Consider the following 15,946-nt stretch of genomic DNA (forward strand, 5'->3'; position numbering starts at 1 on the left):
CAAAGTAGCACCGTAATCTTCATGATAGAGAGTCTCTTATTTTGTCACTTTCATATACTAGTGGGAATTTTTATTATAGAACTTGGCTTGTATATTCCAACAATGGGCCTCCTCAAGTGCCCTAGGTCTTCGTGAGCAAGCAAGTTGGATGCACACCCACTTCGTTTCTTTTGTTGAGCTTTCATACATTTATAGCTCTATTGCATCCGTTGCATGGCAATCCCTACTCCTTGCATTAACATCAATCGGTGGGCATCTCCACAGCCCATTGATTAGCCTCGTTGATGTGAGACTTTTTTGTCTTCTCCACATAACCCCCCTCATTATATTCTATTCCACCCATAGTGCTATGTCCATGGCTCGCGCTCATATATTGCGTGAAAATTTATAGGTTTGAGATTACTAAAGTATGAAACAATTACTTGGCTTGTCATCGGGTTTGTGCATGATGAGAGCATTCTTGTGTGACGAAAATGGAGCATGACTAAACTATATGATTTTGTAGGGATGAACTTTCTTTGGCCATGTTATTTTGAGAAGACATAATTGCTTTGTTAGTATGCTTGAAGTATTATTATTTTTATGTCAATATAAATTTTTGTCTTGAATCTTTCAGATCTGAATATTCATACCACAATTTAGAAGAATTACATTAAAATTATGCCAAGTAGCACTCTGCATCAAAAATTCTGTTTTTATCATTTACCTACTCGAGGACGAGCAGGAATTAAGCTTGGGGATGCTTGATAAGTCTCCAACGTATCTATAATTTTTGATTGCTCCGTGCTATATTATCTACTGTTCTGGACATTATTGGGCTTTATTATCCACTTTTATATTATTTTTGGGACTAACCTATTAACCGGAGGCCCTGCCCAAAATTGCTATTTTTTGCCTGTTTTAGGGTTTCGAAGAAAAAGAATATCAAATGGAGTCCAAACGGAGTGAAACCTTCGGGAACGTGATTTTCTCAACGAACAAGACCCAAGAGACTTGGACCCTACGTCAAGACACAAAAGAGGAGGCCACGAGGTAGGGGGGCGCACCTACCGCCCAAGCGCGCCCTCCACCCTCGTGGGCCCCCTGTTGCTCCACCGACGTACTCCTTCCTCCTATATATACCTACGTATCCCGAAACGATCAGATACGGAGCCAAAACCCTAATTCCACCGCCGCAACTTTCTGTATCCACGAGATCCCATCTTGGGGCCTGTTCTGGAGCTCCATCGGAGGGGGCATCGATCACGGAGGGCTTCTACATCAACACCATAGCCCCTCTGATGAAGTGTGAGTAGTTCACCTACACCTACGGGTCCATAGTTAGTAGCTAGATGGCTTCTTCTCTCTTTTTGGATCTCAATACAATGTTCTCCCCCTCTCTTGTGGAGAACTATTCGATGTAATCTTCTTTTTGTGGTGTGTTTGTTGAGACCGATGAATTGTGGGTTTATGATCAAGTCTATCTATGAACAATATTTGAATCTTCTCTGACTTCTTTTATGTATGATTGATTATCTTTGCAAGTCTCTTCGAATTATTAGTTTGGTTTGGCCTACTAGATTGATCTTTCTTGCAATGGGAGAAGTGCTTTGCTTTGGGTTCAATCTTGCGGTGTCCTTTCCCAGTGATAGTAGGGGCAGCAAGGCACATATTGTATTATTGCCATCGAGGATAACAAGATGGGGTTTTCATCATATTGCATGAGTTTATCCCTCTACATCATGTCATCTTGCTTAAGGCATTACTCTGTTTTCATTAACTTAATACTCTAGATGCATGCTGGATAGCGGTCGATGAGTCGAGTAATAGTAGTAGATGCAGGCAGGAGTCGGTCTACTTGTCTCGGATGTGATACCTATATACATGATCATGCCTAGATATTGTCATAACTATGTTCAATTCTGTCAATTGCTCAACAGTAATTTGTTCACCCATCGTAGAATACTTATGCTCTCGAGAGAAGCCACTAGTGAAACCTATGGCTCCGGGATCTATCTTCATCATATTAATCTCCTACTACTTAGTTATTTCCTTTTCTTTTATATTACTTTGCATCTCTATCACAAAAATACCAAAAATATTATCTTATCATATCTATTAGATCTCACTCTCGTAAGTGGCCGTGTAGGGATTGACAACCCCTTATCGTGTTGGTTGCAAGGATTTATTTGTTTTGTGCAGGTACGAGGGACTGGCACGTAGCCTCCTACTGGATTGATACCTTGGTTCTCAAAAACTGAGGGAAATACTTACGCTACTTTGCTGCATCATCCCTTCCTCTTCGGGGAAAACCAACGCAGTGCTCAAGAGGTAGCACGACCCATCTTCACCAGCAAACATTCAAGACCCTCGCGAGGGGCCAAGCCTCGCGAGGCGGACGATGTAAGACCTCCTCAAGGGCGGTCTCACCAGGCTGGCTTGTGAGGGGTTGGGAGATCAAGGCAAGGGGCGCCTCACAAGGTTTCTGTGACGCAAGACATGACAACTGGAGCCAGGCAGGTGCCAGGCGGGCGCAGTGTCCTCTATTCCTCTTTGGTGCTAAAGGGGCAAGCGCAGACAAGGAGTCCCGAGGCGTCAGCCAAAGGTTTCCATATCGGTGCAACAAGACCAAGACCAGCAGGACGGCAGGACGGAGGTCACCGTGGAGCCCAAGACGGCGTCACCACCAGAGCCTTTGGCAGGCGAAGACTACTTTTGTCATGATAGCTTGTACTAGTTGTCTCCCTTCGAATTTGGCTGTTGTGGGATCCCTTCCCGCTCAATATTTGGGAAGAGGACGAGGGCCTCTATAAATAGGACTAGCCACCATCATAGGGAGGCATCTGATTGAGACCAAGATCTGATCCATATCACCCCAGCCACTCAAGTTCACTAAGCACAAGAACACCCCTCCTCGCGAGGCTGTTCTTCCCTTGTAACTGTTCATACTCAGCCCAAGAGGCATTCCACTACACCACACTAGAGTAGGGTATTACACCACAACGGTGGCCCGAACTAGTATAAATCTTGTGTCTCATGTTCTTTGGGTACGTCGAGCTAGGCTGTGAGATCGTAGAGTGCGCGAGCTAGAGAGGGGGAGAGATCTTTGTGTGCCCCCCAGTGTTCGAACCTCAAGGGTTTTGCCGGAACCCGAAATCCGACAGGCTTGTCCCGAACGCGTTGTCGGGCATCGTCAGGGTAGGCCCTAACGAGTGCACTGGCAGGGACATGGAAGTGGCCGGCCCCTTTGAGCTCTTCTTTGGTTCTTCATTAACTTGCGTTCGGGCCAGTTTCTGGTTTTCCCGCGTATCGTGTAAAGCCAATCGTGGTGGGGCCATTCTTGTAATGGCCTGTGAATGACTTTAACGCATGGGGGAATAACTGCCAATTCACTCTTCCCACCACACCCTTATCCTCAGCCACGTATGCTGCATGCATCGCGCGGGGTAGGTAACGGAGGCGCGTAGTGCGGGAGAGCATCAAAGCAGGGCCCCGGTCTTCTTGAATTGTTGGAGGAGGGCAGTGGTTACCCATGGAGGGACCGTCTCTCTTCCCCGACCTGCCTATAAAAGGAGGGTGGGGGGGAGTAACGACGTCATCCGTCCTCGCATCCCTTCTCCTCCATCCTCTGCTTTCTCCTAGTTATGCTGAAGGGAAGGGCCTGGGGCCAGCCCCCGGGCAGTAGCTTGAGGTTTGCGATACCAAATGCTCGTGCTAATGCTTGGGGAGTGAGTCTGGTCCAAGCCCAGAAAAGACGCGGCGGACGAGTCGTCCGTGGTGTGGGAGATACGAAGCTTTCCCATTGTGGTGAAATGCTTATCTCCTCTACCTCGGTCGGTCATCCATCGGGTAACCCAGCATCTTGCCTTGAGCTGCTGCCACTCGTTAGCCCGACGACCAGGTTCTTGGAGCCCTCGGTGCCCGTCCGGGGTGTAGTGCTAGGGATCATTGGTAATCCCAGCACTGCCCCTTTCGGTAGGTTTGGGGCTGATGTTGAAGGGAGATGCGCCTTCCTGCCCCGAGCCGCTGGCCATCTTGGCTCTCGGCTGCTTCTCCGGGGAAGGTGCCGCGCTGGTGGCCTAGCGTCTCTTCGGAGCGGTGGTGATGGAGAGAAAGCGAGGGAAGACGGAGAAGGCGGGTGGCAGGGCGTCAAGTCGGAGTACAATGGCACTGATTCCTTCGCCTCCGACTTGTGACTTGTCGCCTCATCTTTCCGCTCTTTCCCTTGCTCCCCGGCACCATCATCACCAGTCTCTTTGGGTGATAGCCAGGGAGGGATGTTCCCTTGGTGCCTTCACCTCCCCTCCAATAGTCTTCCGGCTGAGATTGGGTGGATGACTCCACCGGTGCTCAAGCCGGGTCTTCTTGCTGGTCCTGGAGGTGGTGACCAGGGCACCACTGAGCTGCTCCCTGTCCCCTCCTTCGTAGCCTTGCCACTTCCGATCTTGTCAGGCCGCGCCTGGCAGGCCGTGATGGGCTCCTGCTTGGGTGCTTCTTTAGTCCTCTCCTCTTCCGACCGCAAAACCTGGCGGAGGGAAAATGAAAAGAGGAGATTACGGGGAACTTATCTCTTTTCAATCTTAAATCTGTAGGCGTCTACCAAATTTTAGTTCAAATAATGTAATCTCTTGAATCCATGCCTGTGCCATGTAATGTTTGTACTTGTTTGATCAACATATTAATGAAAAATATGAACCTTGTCGGGGACTCGTGCATGTATACATCCATGCAGAGGTGGAGTGCCTCTTTATTTTTTAAATAAACAAGTTTTCCCTGGCAGGCTATCCTGCCGGTACCCTCTATTTTGTTGCCAGGGAGTTAAGCCAACAGGGCACAAATTGCGGTGAGGGACCAGCCCCCGCCAATCTTTTTTCAGCAAAGGCCACTGCGACCATCCTGACCGAAGTAGTGTTCAAGTCTAGGGATGGGAACTCCTAAGTTTCAAAAAGCGGCAAGGTTCTCTTATGCACAGGTTTTTGCTTACACAACACGTATGGACAAGAGATTGAACATATCTCTTTGGTTTGCCGGAGACCACAGTGTTGGTTCAACTTTCCAGCTTCACTTAGAGGCCAAGTTCTCGGCAAGAACCTGCAGTTGTATGCAGATGGAAATGATGCCAGATGCGATCTTATCTACATGAACATGCGATGCTCATGAAATTCTTAGGCATGCATGCAACTTGTCGGGCCCCCAGCGCTTCATTTATTTCTTTGTTGCTCAGGGTCTACGACTGGCTTTGTACAAGGGGTTAGATGCAACTGAGGCAAGGACTATACAAAAGGGTGGCTGCCGGACAGGGCCCGACAGTCACGCCTTACGGGTAGAACTTCCAGAGATGCTAAATATTCCATGAGTTTTGCAATTGAATGCCATCTCCGGTCTCCAGACGGACCGCGCCAGGTCTGCTGACTCGAACTACCCGGTAAGGGCCTTCCCACTTTGGTGTCAACTTTTTTGTACCCTTGGCGGACTGAACGCGCCTAAGGACAAGGTCGCCTTCCTCAAAACACCGGGCATGAACCCTGCGGCTGTGATAGCGACGCGGGGCTTGCTGATAGCGTGCAACACGCGTAGCAGCTCGGAGACGGTTCTCCTCAAGAAGCACAGCGCCGTCACGCCGGTGTTGATCCTACGCTACTTCATCGTAGGCAAGCACTCGAGGCGACCCGTAAATGAGTTCCGTGGGGATAACTGCTTCTGCCCCATAAACTAGGGAGAAGGGAGTCTGCCCAGTAGCTCGATTTGGTGTCGTTCTGAGGGACCAGAGAACTACTGGCATCTCATCAATCTATTGCCTGCCGCACTTCTACAGCGTATCAAATGTTCTCGTCTTGAGTCCTCGCAACACTTCAGCGTTCACCCTCTTAGCTTGTCCATTGCTTCTGGGATGTGCAATAGAGGCAAATGAGATCTTGCTTCCGAGGGCATGAATGTATTGCATGAAGGCATGACTCGTGAACTGGGTGCCATTGTCGGTGATGATCAAGGACCCTGAAGCGGCACACCAATCCTTTCAATAACTTGATTGCTGACTAAGTAGTCACCTTTCTGACGGCATCTACTTCCGGTCACTTTGTAAACTTGTCGATGGCAACGTAAAAGAATTCAAAGCCGCCAACAACTTGGGGGAAATGGCCGAGGATATCGAGCCCCGAGACCGAAAAGGGCCATGACAAAGGGATTATCTGAAGAGCTTGTGCAGGCAGATGGACGTTCTTGGAATGGAACTAGCAGGCTTCACACTTTGTAACTAGCTCAACCGCATCTTGGAGGGATGTGGGCCAATAGAATCCTTGCCGGAATGCTTTCCCAACTAATGCCCTTGATGCAATGTGGGAGTCGCACATGCCTTTGTGTATTTCCGCCAGCAGTTCCTTTCCTACTTCTCGATAGATTCACTTCAATTTTACACCATTGGGCCTCCTTCTGTATAGAGTGTCATTGACAAACTGATACATACTGGCCCTCCGGGCTACTATTTCAGCTTCCTCTTGCTCATCGGGAAGTTCTCCAATTTTGAGGAAATGGACTATGTGCCTTGCCCAAGATGGGGCCTGGGGATCGGCAACAAGGACTAGTGGCACCTCCTCATCTGCGGGAGCGCGTTCCTCGACCGTAGGGACTAGTGGCCCGACAGGAGGGCGCAACCTGGTAATCGATGGGGAGTTGTTTCTGGCAGGGTCCCTACCAGGGGCCCCGGGAGGCTCTACCAGGAGAGGCTTACCGGAGTCCAACTTCCTCCTCTTTTGGACCATTGTTTCCGGGGATACGGAGGGCTGAGTAAGATGGAGAACAAAAGTTTCTGGTTCCACAGGAAGTTTTTGCGCATCACACTTTGACAGATGATCAGCTATGCTGTTTTCCACATGGGGCACGTGCTCTATTTGCAATCCGTCAAAGCGCTCCTCCAATCTTGAACCCGACAAGGAGCCCTTCATATTCTGCTATATTGTTTGTTGCATCCTCCCAGGGAAAATGCATCTAGATGACGTACTTCAAGTGCTCCCCAGTGGGAGCAATAAGAAGCACGCCAGCCCCTGCACCTTGCATGGAGAAAGCACCATCAAAATACATGATCCATTCTCGGGGCGCTTCCTTGCCGGGGGTAACTATTTCTAGTACTTCTTCATCAGGGGTTGGCATCCATTCTGCAATAAACTCTGCAAATGCCCTGCTCTGAATTGTTGATGTGCTCTCAAATTTCAGGACAAAGCTGGATAACTCCAAAGACCACTCCACTATTATGCCTATATCCTCAGGGTTTCGGAGTATCCTTTGCAATGGAAAGCGGGTGACAACCATAATCTCATGGGCTTGGAAGTAGTGGCGCAGTTTCCTTGAGTCCATAATGAGGCAAAAAATCAACTTGTGCACAGGAGAGTACCTCGATCTAGCCCCCTGTAATAGGGACTGGCGAAGTATACTGGGTGCTACACCACTTTCTTCCTTGTCGCGTCCTTGGGGTTGCCCGTGCTGCCGTGATCTTCTTTGTCCTGATCCTCATCCGGACCTGTCGGGCTTTGTTCACTCTTTGTTTCCTCTACTTCCCGATGTTCCACTAGGGCTGCACTAACCACTTCATTAGTTGCCGCTAAGTACAACAACAACGACTCTTGTGGTTTAGAGGAAACCAAAGTGGGCATAGAGGACAAGTAGGTCTTCAAATCTTGTAAAGCTGCATATGCTTCTGGGGTCCACTTTATGGGCCCTGCCTTCTTCAAAATTTTGAAGAACGACAGGGCACCCTCGGTAGACTTGGAGATGAATCTGCTAAGTGCGGCAACACACCCTATCAGACGCCTCACATATTTGACTGTCCTGGGTGCCTGGATCTGTTCGATAGCCTTGATCTTGTCAGGGTTGGCTTCGATCCCACGATGGGACACAAATAACCCAAGTAGCTTGACAGAGGGAACGCCAAACACACACTTCTCCGTATTCAGCTTCAAGTTGATCTTGCGCAGATTAGCAAATGTCTCCTCCAAATCCTGAATGATGGTTGATTTGTCCTTGGTCTTGACCACGATATCATCCATGTAAACCTCAATGTTTCTATGTAACTGTGGTTCAAAACCAATCTGGACTACTCTTGCAAAAGTGGACCCAACACTCTTTAACCCAAAAGGCGTGCGCACAAAGCAGTACGTACCACATGGGGTGATGAATGAGGTCTTCTCTTCGTCTTCCTTGGACATGAAGATCTGATGATACCCAGAGTATGCATCCAGAAAGGAGAGCAAATCACAACCTGAAGTGGAGTCCACAATCTGGTCGATGCGCAGCAAGGGAAATGGGTCCTTCGGGCAAGCCTTGTTGAGATAAGTAAAATCTATGCAAAGCCTCCATTTTTTGTTAGCCTTGCATAAGACCACTGGGTTCGCTAACCATGTCGGATGCATTACTCCTCTGACCAGACCAGCTGCCTCAAGCTTCTTAATCTCCTCTACAATGAACTGCTGCCTCTCCAAGGCGTGCTTTCGAACCTTCTGCTTGACGGGTCAGGCATGTGGGCAGGCAGCAAGGTGGTGCTCGATTACCTCCCTCGGAACACTGGGATATCAAATGGTTGCTAGGCAAACACATCGACATTCGCTCGCAGGAAGGCAACGAGCGCACTTTCCTATTTGTCATCAATGGTGGCGCTGATGGTGAAGGTACCATCAACGCCAGGCAGCCCTGCCCGGACCTTCTTCACATGTGGTGCAACAACCTTGGATCTCTTGCTGTTGGAACTCTCCGTCAAGTCATCAATAGGCTTAGCACACTCCAAAGAGGTACACTTCTTGGATTCCTTGCTGGTGTCTCTGCTATCCTTCTTCTTTCCCCTGTTCTCCTTGGCGGGCAGTGCTACTGTCGCGGCCTTTGCCGCGACTACGTCTACATTTTATCCATGCAAATAAATGCATCTTTCTCATCTGTCAGAATGGAAATGACTCCTACCGGCCCTCACATCTTGAAGGTGTTGTAGGCATAGTAGGATGCTGCCATGAATTTTGCCAAAGCTGGGCGTCCAAGGATCCCATTGTAGGGTAGGGGGAGATCCACCACGTCAAACACAACCTTCTCAATCTGGTAATTCAATTCTCCTCTGAATGTCACTAGCAACGTGATATTTCCATTAGGATGACTCCTGCCGAGATTTACTCCTTGAAATGTGTTGTAACCTTTAGTTCTCCCTCTGCTATCTGAAGCTTGCTGATAATCTTTGGGTAAATCAGATTCAACCCGGCCCCATCGATAACCAACATCTTTGTGACCTTGAGGTTGTGAATTGTTGGAGAGACCAACAATGGCAAACACCCTACCGCAGTGGTGCGGTCAGGATGGTCCTCTTCATCAAAGATGATGGGAGTGCATGACCATTTGAGCGGCTTCCGAGACTTTGCCGTTGGCTCCACAACATTGACCTCACGTGCCCATCGTCTAAGTTGGTGGTGAGAGGAGTGCAAAGATGCACCCCTGTTAATGCATAGGGTGTCAGTGGCCTTCTGGTATTCCTGCTCGCTGGTTTTCTCCTCATCCCCTCCATCACTCTCATCATTGCAAACTTCCTTCTCTCGGCCCATGGCGGGTTTTCCTTAGTTCCGAAAAGCCTTGCCAGGGCAATTTTCTTCACCGCCTCACCCCTTCCTGCCAGTGCCATTCTGACCTTTTTCCTTATCACTCTTCTCATATTCAGCCCTCTGCCTCTTGATGAGCTATTCCAACTAGTGACACTCTTGAAGATCATGGCCTTTGGTCTGAAGAATCTTGCAGTATGGCCCATCGCCTTTCCCAGCCCTCTCGACAGCTGCAGCCTCCCGGCAGTCAGCGCACGTGACAGCTTCCTTGCCGGGCATCGGCCTTAGCCTTCTTGCTAATACTAAGCGTGCCCGATCCTTCGACGGTCATGACTGCCTTATCCTTGTGCCTCTTGTTGGGCTTCTTGTTCTTCTTCTGGCTGGTGGACTCGTCGTCATCCTCTGAGTCGATGTCGACGCAAGCTTCTTCTCAAGGGAGTTTCTTTCCCTCCTCCACCCGAGCGCATTTTTCCACCAAGGTTTACAGCTCCTTCACAGTCTTGGGCAACCGCACATTCATCTTGGAACATATCCCGCGGTTGTGCAAATTGGATTGGAAGGCAGCTATCACAGCCGCCGGGTGGATATTTGGGATATTTCTGTGGACTCTGCTGAATCTCTGCATATACTTGCGGAGAGTCTCTCCTTCTTTCTGTTGGAGAAGCTCCAAGTCACTGGGCCGTCCTGGTTTTTGATGGCCTCCCGTGAAGGCGCCAATGAACTCATGGCACAGGTCAGCCCACGACGGAATGGAGTTCTTCGGCAGGTGTATCAGCCAAGACCTCACATTGGACTTGAGTGCCAAAGGGAAGTAGTTGGTGAACACCTTCTCGTCTCTTCCCCTGGTAGCTTGAACAACAATGGTGTAGATGCTCAAGAACTCTACCAGGTTCAGCCTCCCATCATACTTCTCGGGTATCTATGGCTTGAACATGCGAGTGGATGCCAACGGACTTGTGGCAGATCACGAGTAAAGGCAGGGCACCCAACCTCGAAAGGCAAACACCCACTAGTCTCGAGCACATGCTCGTTGACGTCGGGGACATCGCACCCATTGGTCCGATAGTGGTCGTCGTGGCGTCGCTCGACGATGACGCGCGCCTCCCCTCCGCCTATCCTCCGGGGCTTGCCATTAGCCTGGATGTTCTCGAGGGTCGGAAGAGGTCATCGAGATGTCATCGGGTTCTTGATTTTGCGGCTCCCGCGCTGATTGCCGTGGTGGGGACTACACAGTGGGGGCGACTCCTTCCATACGGCCAACAGCGCGAGCCGTTGTTGTCACTTGGGGAGGCCGCGATGGGCCTGCTCACTGCGAGCCCCCAGACTCGGCGAAGCCAATCCGACATTGAATAGTAGCTCTCCATTCATCCATCTGATCGGCCGTCGGCGGGAACATCAACAGCAGTTGGGCCCACGCCATGGCCTCCTTAGTGATGCTTGGCATTAGTAACGATGATGTAGATCCTACGGTCACCTGGCTTCTGACGGTGCCGGTGGTGACTGCGTCTCACCCCCGTTGTTGCGAGCCAGCCACTTGGATGGCGCGGTGACGCGGTGAAGGCGCTTGAGGGCCAGTGGCTCCATTGGGTATAGTGGTTGGGTCAACCCGCTCCAGGTGAGGCGCACGCCCTACGGTCGCACCCGCGGTGGGGGCTGCCGGAGGGTGGCGATTCGCCCCAGACCGGGTGCCACCACTGTGGTTGTGCCCTTAGGCGAGGGGAAGAGGTACAGATGGAATAACCCCTTCGTCCGTACATCGTGGAGCATGACCGTTGGTATGCTGCTGATGCTGCTCTCCTCTGGTGCCTCCCGCTCCTGCTTCGGCCGCGGGGGAGGTGGTGACAACGCCTCCTGCACCGACCGCATCCCCCGCAGCGCCCACATCCTCGCACGACTCCACATTCCCCGTGGCGCTGGCAGCCGCAGGTGGCGGAGCCTTCGAGGTGGACAGGTGAGCTATGGCACCGGGCTTCTTCTTGGGCGCCATGGTCGATGGAGTTGTCGATGATGAAAATAGTGATGAAGATGAGGTGCTGCTCATGCTTTCAGGTTCGCGCAAGTGATCCCCCTACCTTGCGCACCAAAGATGACATGGGAAACCACAACCACCTATGGGACCAAGAGTGGATGAGTGGAACAAGACGGTAGAGATCACATGGGTAGTCTTCACCCAAGTTCGGGCTGCCATGAGGCGTAAAACCCCACTCCTGCTTTGGTGGATTAATGGTGGAAAAATGGTGGTGAGCGCAACACGCTTGCCTGACAGGGTTTGCCTCGGGGTGAGAGTGACTACACGTGCAAGGACGTGCGAGGGTCCGAATCCTTTCTACGGTTGCCATGGGCCTCCTTTTATAGGTCAAGGGGTCACCATGGTGGCAAATCAGTCTTCATGCACTGATTAGATAGAAAACAGTGTTATCATACCTAACTCCGCAGGCTAACATAGCGCATTAAATGCGCCGCTAAACGTCACATTGCAGCTCGCCCGGCAGGCCGTGTCGGGCTATTTTGCCAGCTTCGCGCCTGCTTGCTTGACACGTCTAAAGACAGGCGTCACTTGGAGATATTTTTTGTAGTATGTGGCTTCCATGTGGCGAATAATAGCCACTTAGTCACTATGGAGCTTGACACCGCTGTGATTGACGATGTGCATTGTGATGGGGTGGTGCGATGGAGTGGTTCTGCTTCCGTAAGCCCCGACAGGCCTGCCGGGATGACCCGATGGCTTGCTTCCGAGGGCTAACCCCATCCTGGCCAGCCTGGCTTGCCCGGTAAGGGAGGTTTTCCCCTTAGCGATATCTTGATTTTCTGGCTCTTCTTGGTCTTCCCGATCTTTTCTTGGATCCTTCAAAGGACTGGTCCCTTGTACTCCAATCCGACCTTGGTGCTGTGAACTTATTCTTGTGCCTGTGCACAGTCTGGGCAATGCACCCAGGGTTTGTTGCACCAACACAATCTCTTAAATCGCTTCAAAAGACTCGACAACGAAAATGTTCAGCAAACCTTCGATCGCCTCACTAACATCTAAAATGAGCTTCAAGCACTTGGTGCCACTGACATCACCAACCATGAGGTGGTGAAGAAATTGCTGACATGATTCCTCATTCGATACACTAGTACTGATGATTCAAGAACATGGAGACAACAATTCACTAGATCCTACTGATATCCTCGAGAGGCTAAATACTCATGAGTTCCAACAAGCTGAGAAAAGAAATCTCTACGGGCCAAGCTATGGAAGATCACGTGCTCTTAAGGCCAAGGCAATTTCCTCATCTGAAGGGGAAGATTCTGATAGCAGCCTTGGTGATCCTAAGGAACTGAGCCAGGAGCTAGCTATGCTCGTGAGGAAATTCCAGAAGTTCTCTAGACGTGGCCAATTTGGAAAATCTTCAAGGAATGATGACATGATATCAAATTCTTCATACTATGACTACAAGAAAAGGACTTGCCATAAATGCAAGAAGCCTGGTCACTACATGGCTGATTGTACTCAAGGGTTGAAGGATTCAAAGAGAAGAAATACAAGGATGAAAATTCAGATGACTCAAAGAAAAAGAAGAAATCTTCAATGTCCTCATCATCAAAATATTCCTAGTCTTTCATCTCACAAGAAGAGCAGTTCCAGAAAGGCTCGGGCATCCATTGGCAAGGAAAGGGACTCTGAAGCTGAATCTAAGGAAAATGAGGAAGACGAGGAATCTTAGGAGCCAGACTCTGGTGTGGCGAGCCTAGCTCTCACTACTGCTTTCGTCAGAAAGTCCATCTTCAACACCGAGGAACATGGCAACACCAACACCGCTAACGATGGCGACGTGACTACGCTCCCACCTATTGCTTCATGGCAAAAGGTGCCAAGGTACTCAAATATCCCTCCTCTGAGTCAAGTGAAGATGAATCTGATGAAAACCTCAAACTAAGCTATTCCAAGCTTGCTACTATTGCCATGAAACAACAAAAAGCTTCGGAAATGGTTCAAAATTTGCTAGACTAAAGCCGTAACTAGTTGGGTGAGGAATTGAATCGGACTCAAACCTTGGCTGATAATCTTCAGTGACTATAGTCTAAGTTTGGTAACCTTCAAGATCATCATGTAAGACTCTTAGCTGATCATGAGAAGCTTTCTTATGAATTTCTTCAAAGAAAGCATCTGGAGAAGCTAAGGGTGAGTCATGATGATATTTAAAAGGAACATGATTCTTTGCTTGCTCAACAGATCATTTCCGCTCAGGATGAATTCATTCTACCATGTTTGAAATGCATTGAACGTGAATCTGCTAATTCTTCACCTGAAAGTTCAAATGCTTCTATTGTTGCAAATTCTTCGACTATTTCTCTAGTCACAAATTCCTCATCTAAGGATACCACAAGTATCACGGACAATGCAAGGTTGAAGGAATTGTATGTGACAGGCATGTACAAAAGCCTCAAAGGGCATCAGGCTCTTTGTGATGTGCTTAAGAAGCAGATCCTCAGCAGGAACCCTAGGAAAGAGGGTATTGCATTTGAGAGGAAACTCAATGTTGATGGGTCCTACTGGAAATCTAAGCAGTACCCCAAAACCATATGGGTTGTTGCAAAAGGACCTCCCGTAGATCCACCCACTTTATCTGGCTTTACATGTGAATCTTCGTATTCATCTGATGAGTCATTTGATTCCAACTATAAGTTGTTCAAAAATCAGATGGTGAAGTATTTGCTAGATATGTTGGAACTAACTGTAGGAACGGTCCTCCTGTGAAGAAGATCTAGGTTCCCAAAAGCTGCCTTGAAAGTATTAAGGTGAATGTCCTCATGACACCACCTATGAAGAATAGGTATCCCAGATCAAATTCTTCATATGCACCAAACTCTTCATGTGGATCAAAGTCCTCACGTGGATCAAATTCCTCATATGGATCCAAGTCCTCATATGGATCAAATTCCTCATATTAACATCATCGTGCTAATGCATCTGTTTCATAGGGAAACTCTAAGAGTCATGAATATGTGCATTATTCTTTGAATCATTATATTCATAAGTCCTTGAATAATTTATCTCTTATTCATATGCATACTCTAACCGTGCTTATGTGAAACAAAGTGCACTGGCTTCAATGCCACCATTCTCTTGTGGAGCTCACAGAATGATGAACTCTTTGCCACTCCTCCAGATGTGGGTGGTGAAGAAAAAGAACTAATCTCTTATGCAGGGTCAGGTCTCTAGACGAACTTGAACGTTTGAAGAATTTGTTGGATACATGAGAATGCTTGAAAGGACGCAAGCTAATCATGAAGAAATGATTCACTCATTTCTCACGTCCTCATACTGCTATATACATATATGTGCTGCATTATTTGATGAGATTATGTCTAATGAATTGGATGTCATATTCTTCACTCTGAAGAATATGAGTTCGTAAGAAGCACTAATTCATCTGCAGGATGATACACCCAAAGCTACTGGGTGGGTCCTCGATATTGGATGTACAAATCACATGACCGGTGACAAGAACTTATTAATGGACACTGCTTTATCTCCATCGCATCTGAAGCATATCACCTATGTTGACAAGGCAAAAACAAGGTATTGGGTCTAGGTAGGGTTGCAATCTCAAAGGATAGACACGTGGACAAAGTCATGCTTGTTGAGTCCCTTGGATTTAACCTCATGTCTGTCCCAATGCTTTGTGATCCTGATATGGTTGTCGTCTTTGGCAAATATCATTGCATTGTGCTCATGGAATATGACAATTCCTATGTCTTCGAAGGCATTATGAGAGGAGACTTGTACATTGTTGATTTCTCTGCAGGACCATAGCCTGCCACATGTCTACTTGCAAAAGCTTCAGAAGGCTGGCTATGGCATCATCGACTCAGTCATGCTGGCATGAGGAACATGCACACGCTTGTGAACAAGAATGTAACACCCCCAGTGTCATGCTATAGTAACCCCCTGTGACTAAACTAATCATTTTCCTAATAGTTCTTAATCACCTTTGTTCAATACCCCATTTCGAAATTCCAGTCAATTCAAATTCAAGTGAAGTTTGAAGTTGCCCAAAAGTTGCTGGAAAAATGTTCATCATTTGTCAAAAATTCCATAACAATTATTTGTTAAGGAACACAACATCACTTTTGTGCAAAGATGAGCATTAGTAATTAAAACAACACTAATTTAGCATTTTTTAAATGCTATCCTATTTATGGAGAATACCAAATGAATTCTTCTGGTCTCCAAAATATTTTTGGCACTTTCTATAATCACCAGGGATTTTATGGGACACCTCCCAAATTTTTGCTAAGTGGAATAGTTGGCCAAATAATTCCCTTTCTATCTCTGTTAAATAAACAAAAGATTTTATTTAAGAAAATGAAAGAGCACAGGCCACTGTGCACTAGGCCAAGTGCACAGTGCCTGGCCC

The 15,946-nt window shown here is 48.4% G+C and overlaps 1 pseudogene; it reads left to right on the forward strand.

The window, feature by feature from the left end:
• Positions 1 to 12,664: 12,664 nt before the first annotated feature.
• On the forward strand, positions 12,665 to 13,536 carry LOC125516736 (annotated as a pseudogene).
• The last annotated feature ends 2,410 nt before the right edge of the window (positions 13,537 to 15,946 follow it).

This window comes from Triticum urartu, chromosome 6 (assembly GCF_003073215.2).
Source record: "Triticum urartu cultivar G1812 chromosome 6, Tu2.1, whole genome shotgun sequence".
NCBI classification, from domain to species: Eukaryota; Viridiplantae; Streptophyta; class Magnoliopsida; order Poales; family Poaceae; genus Triticum; species Triticum urartu.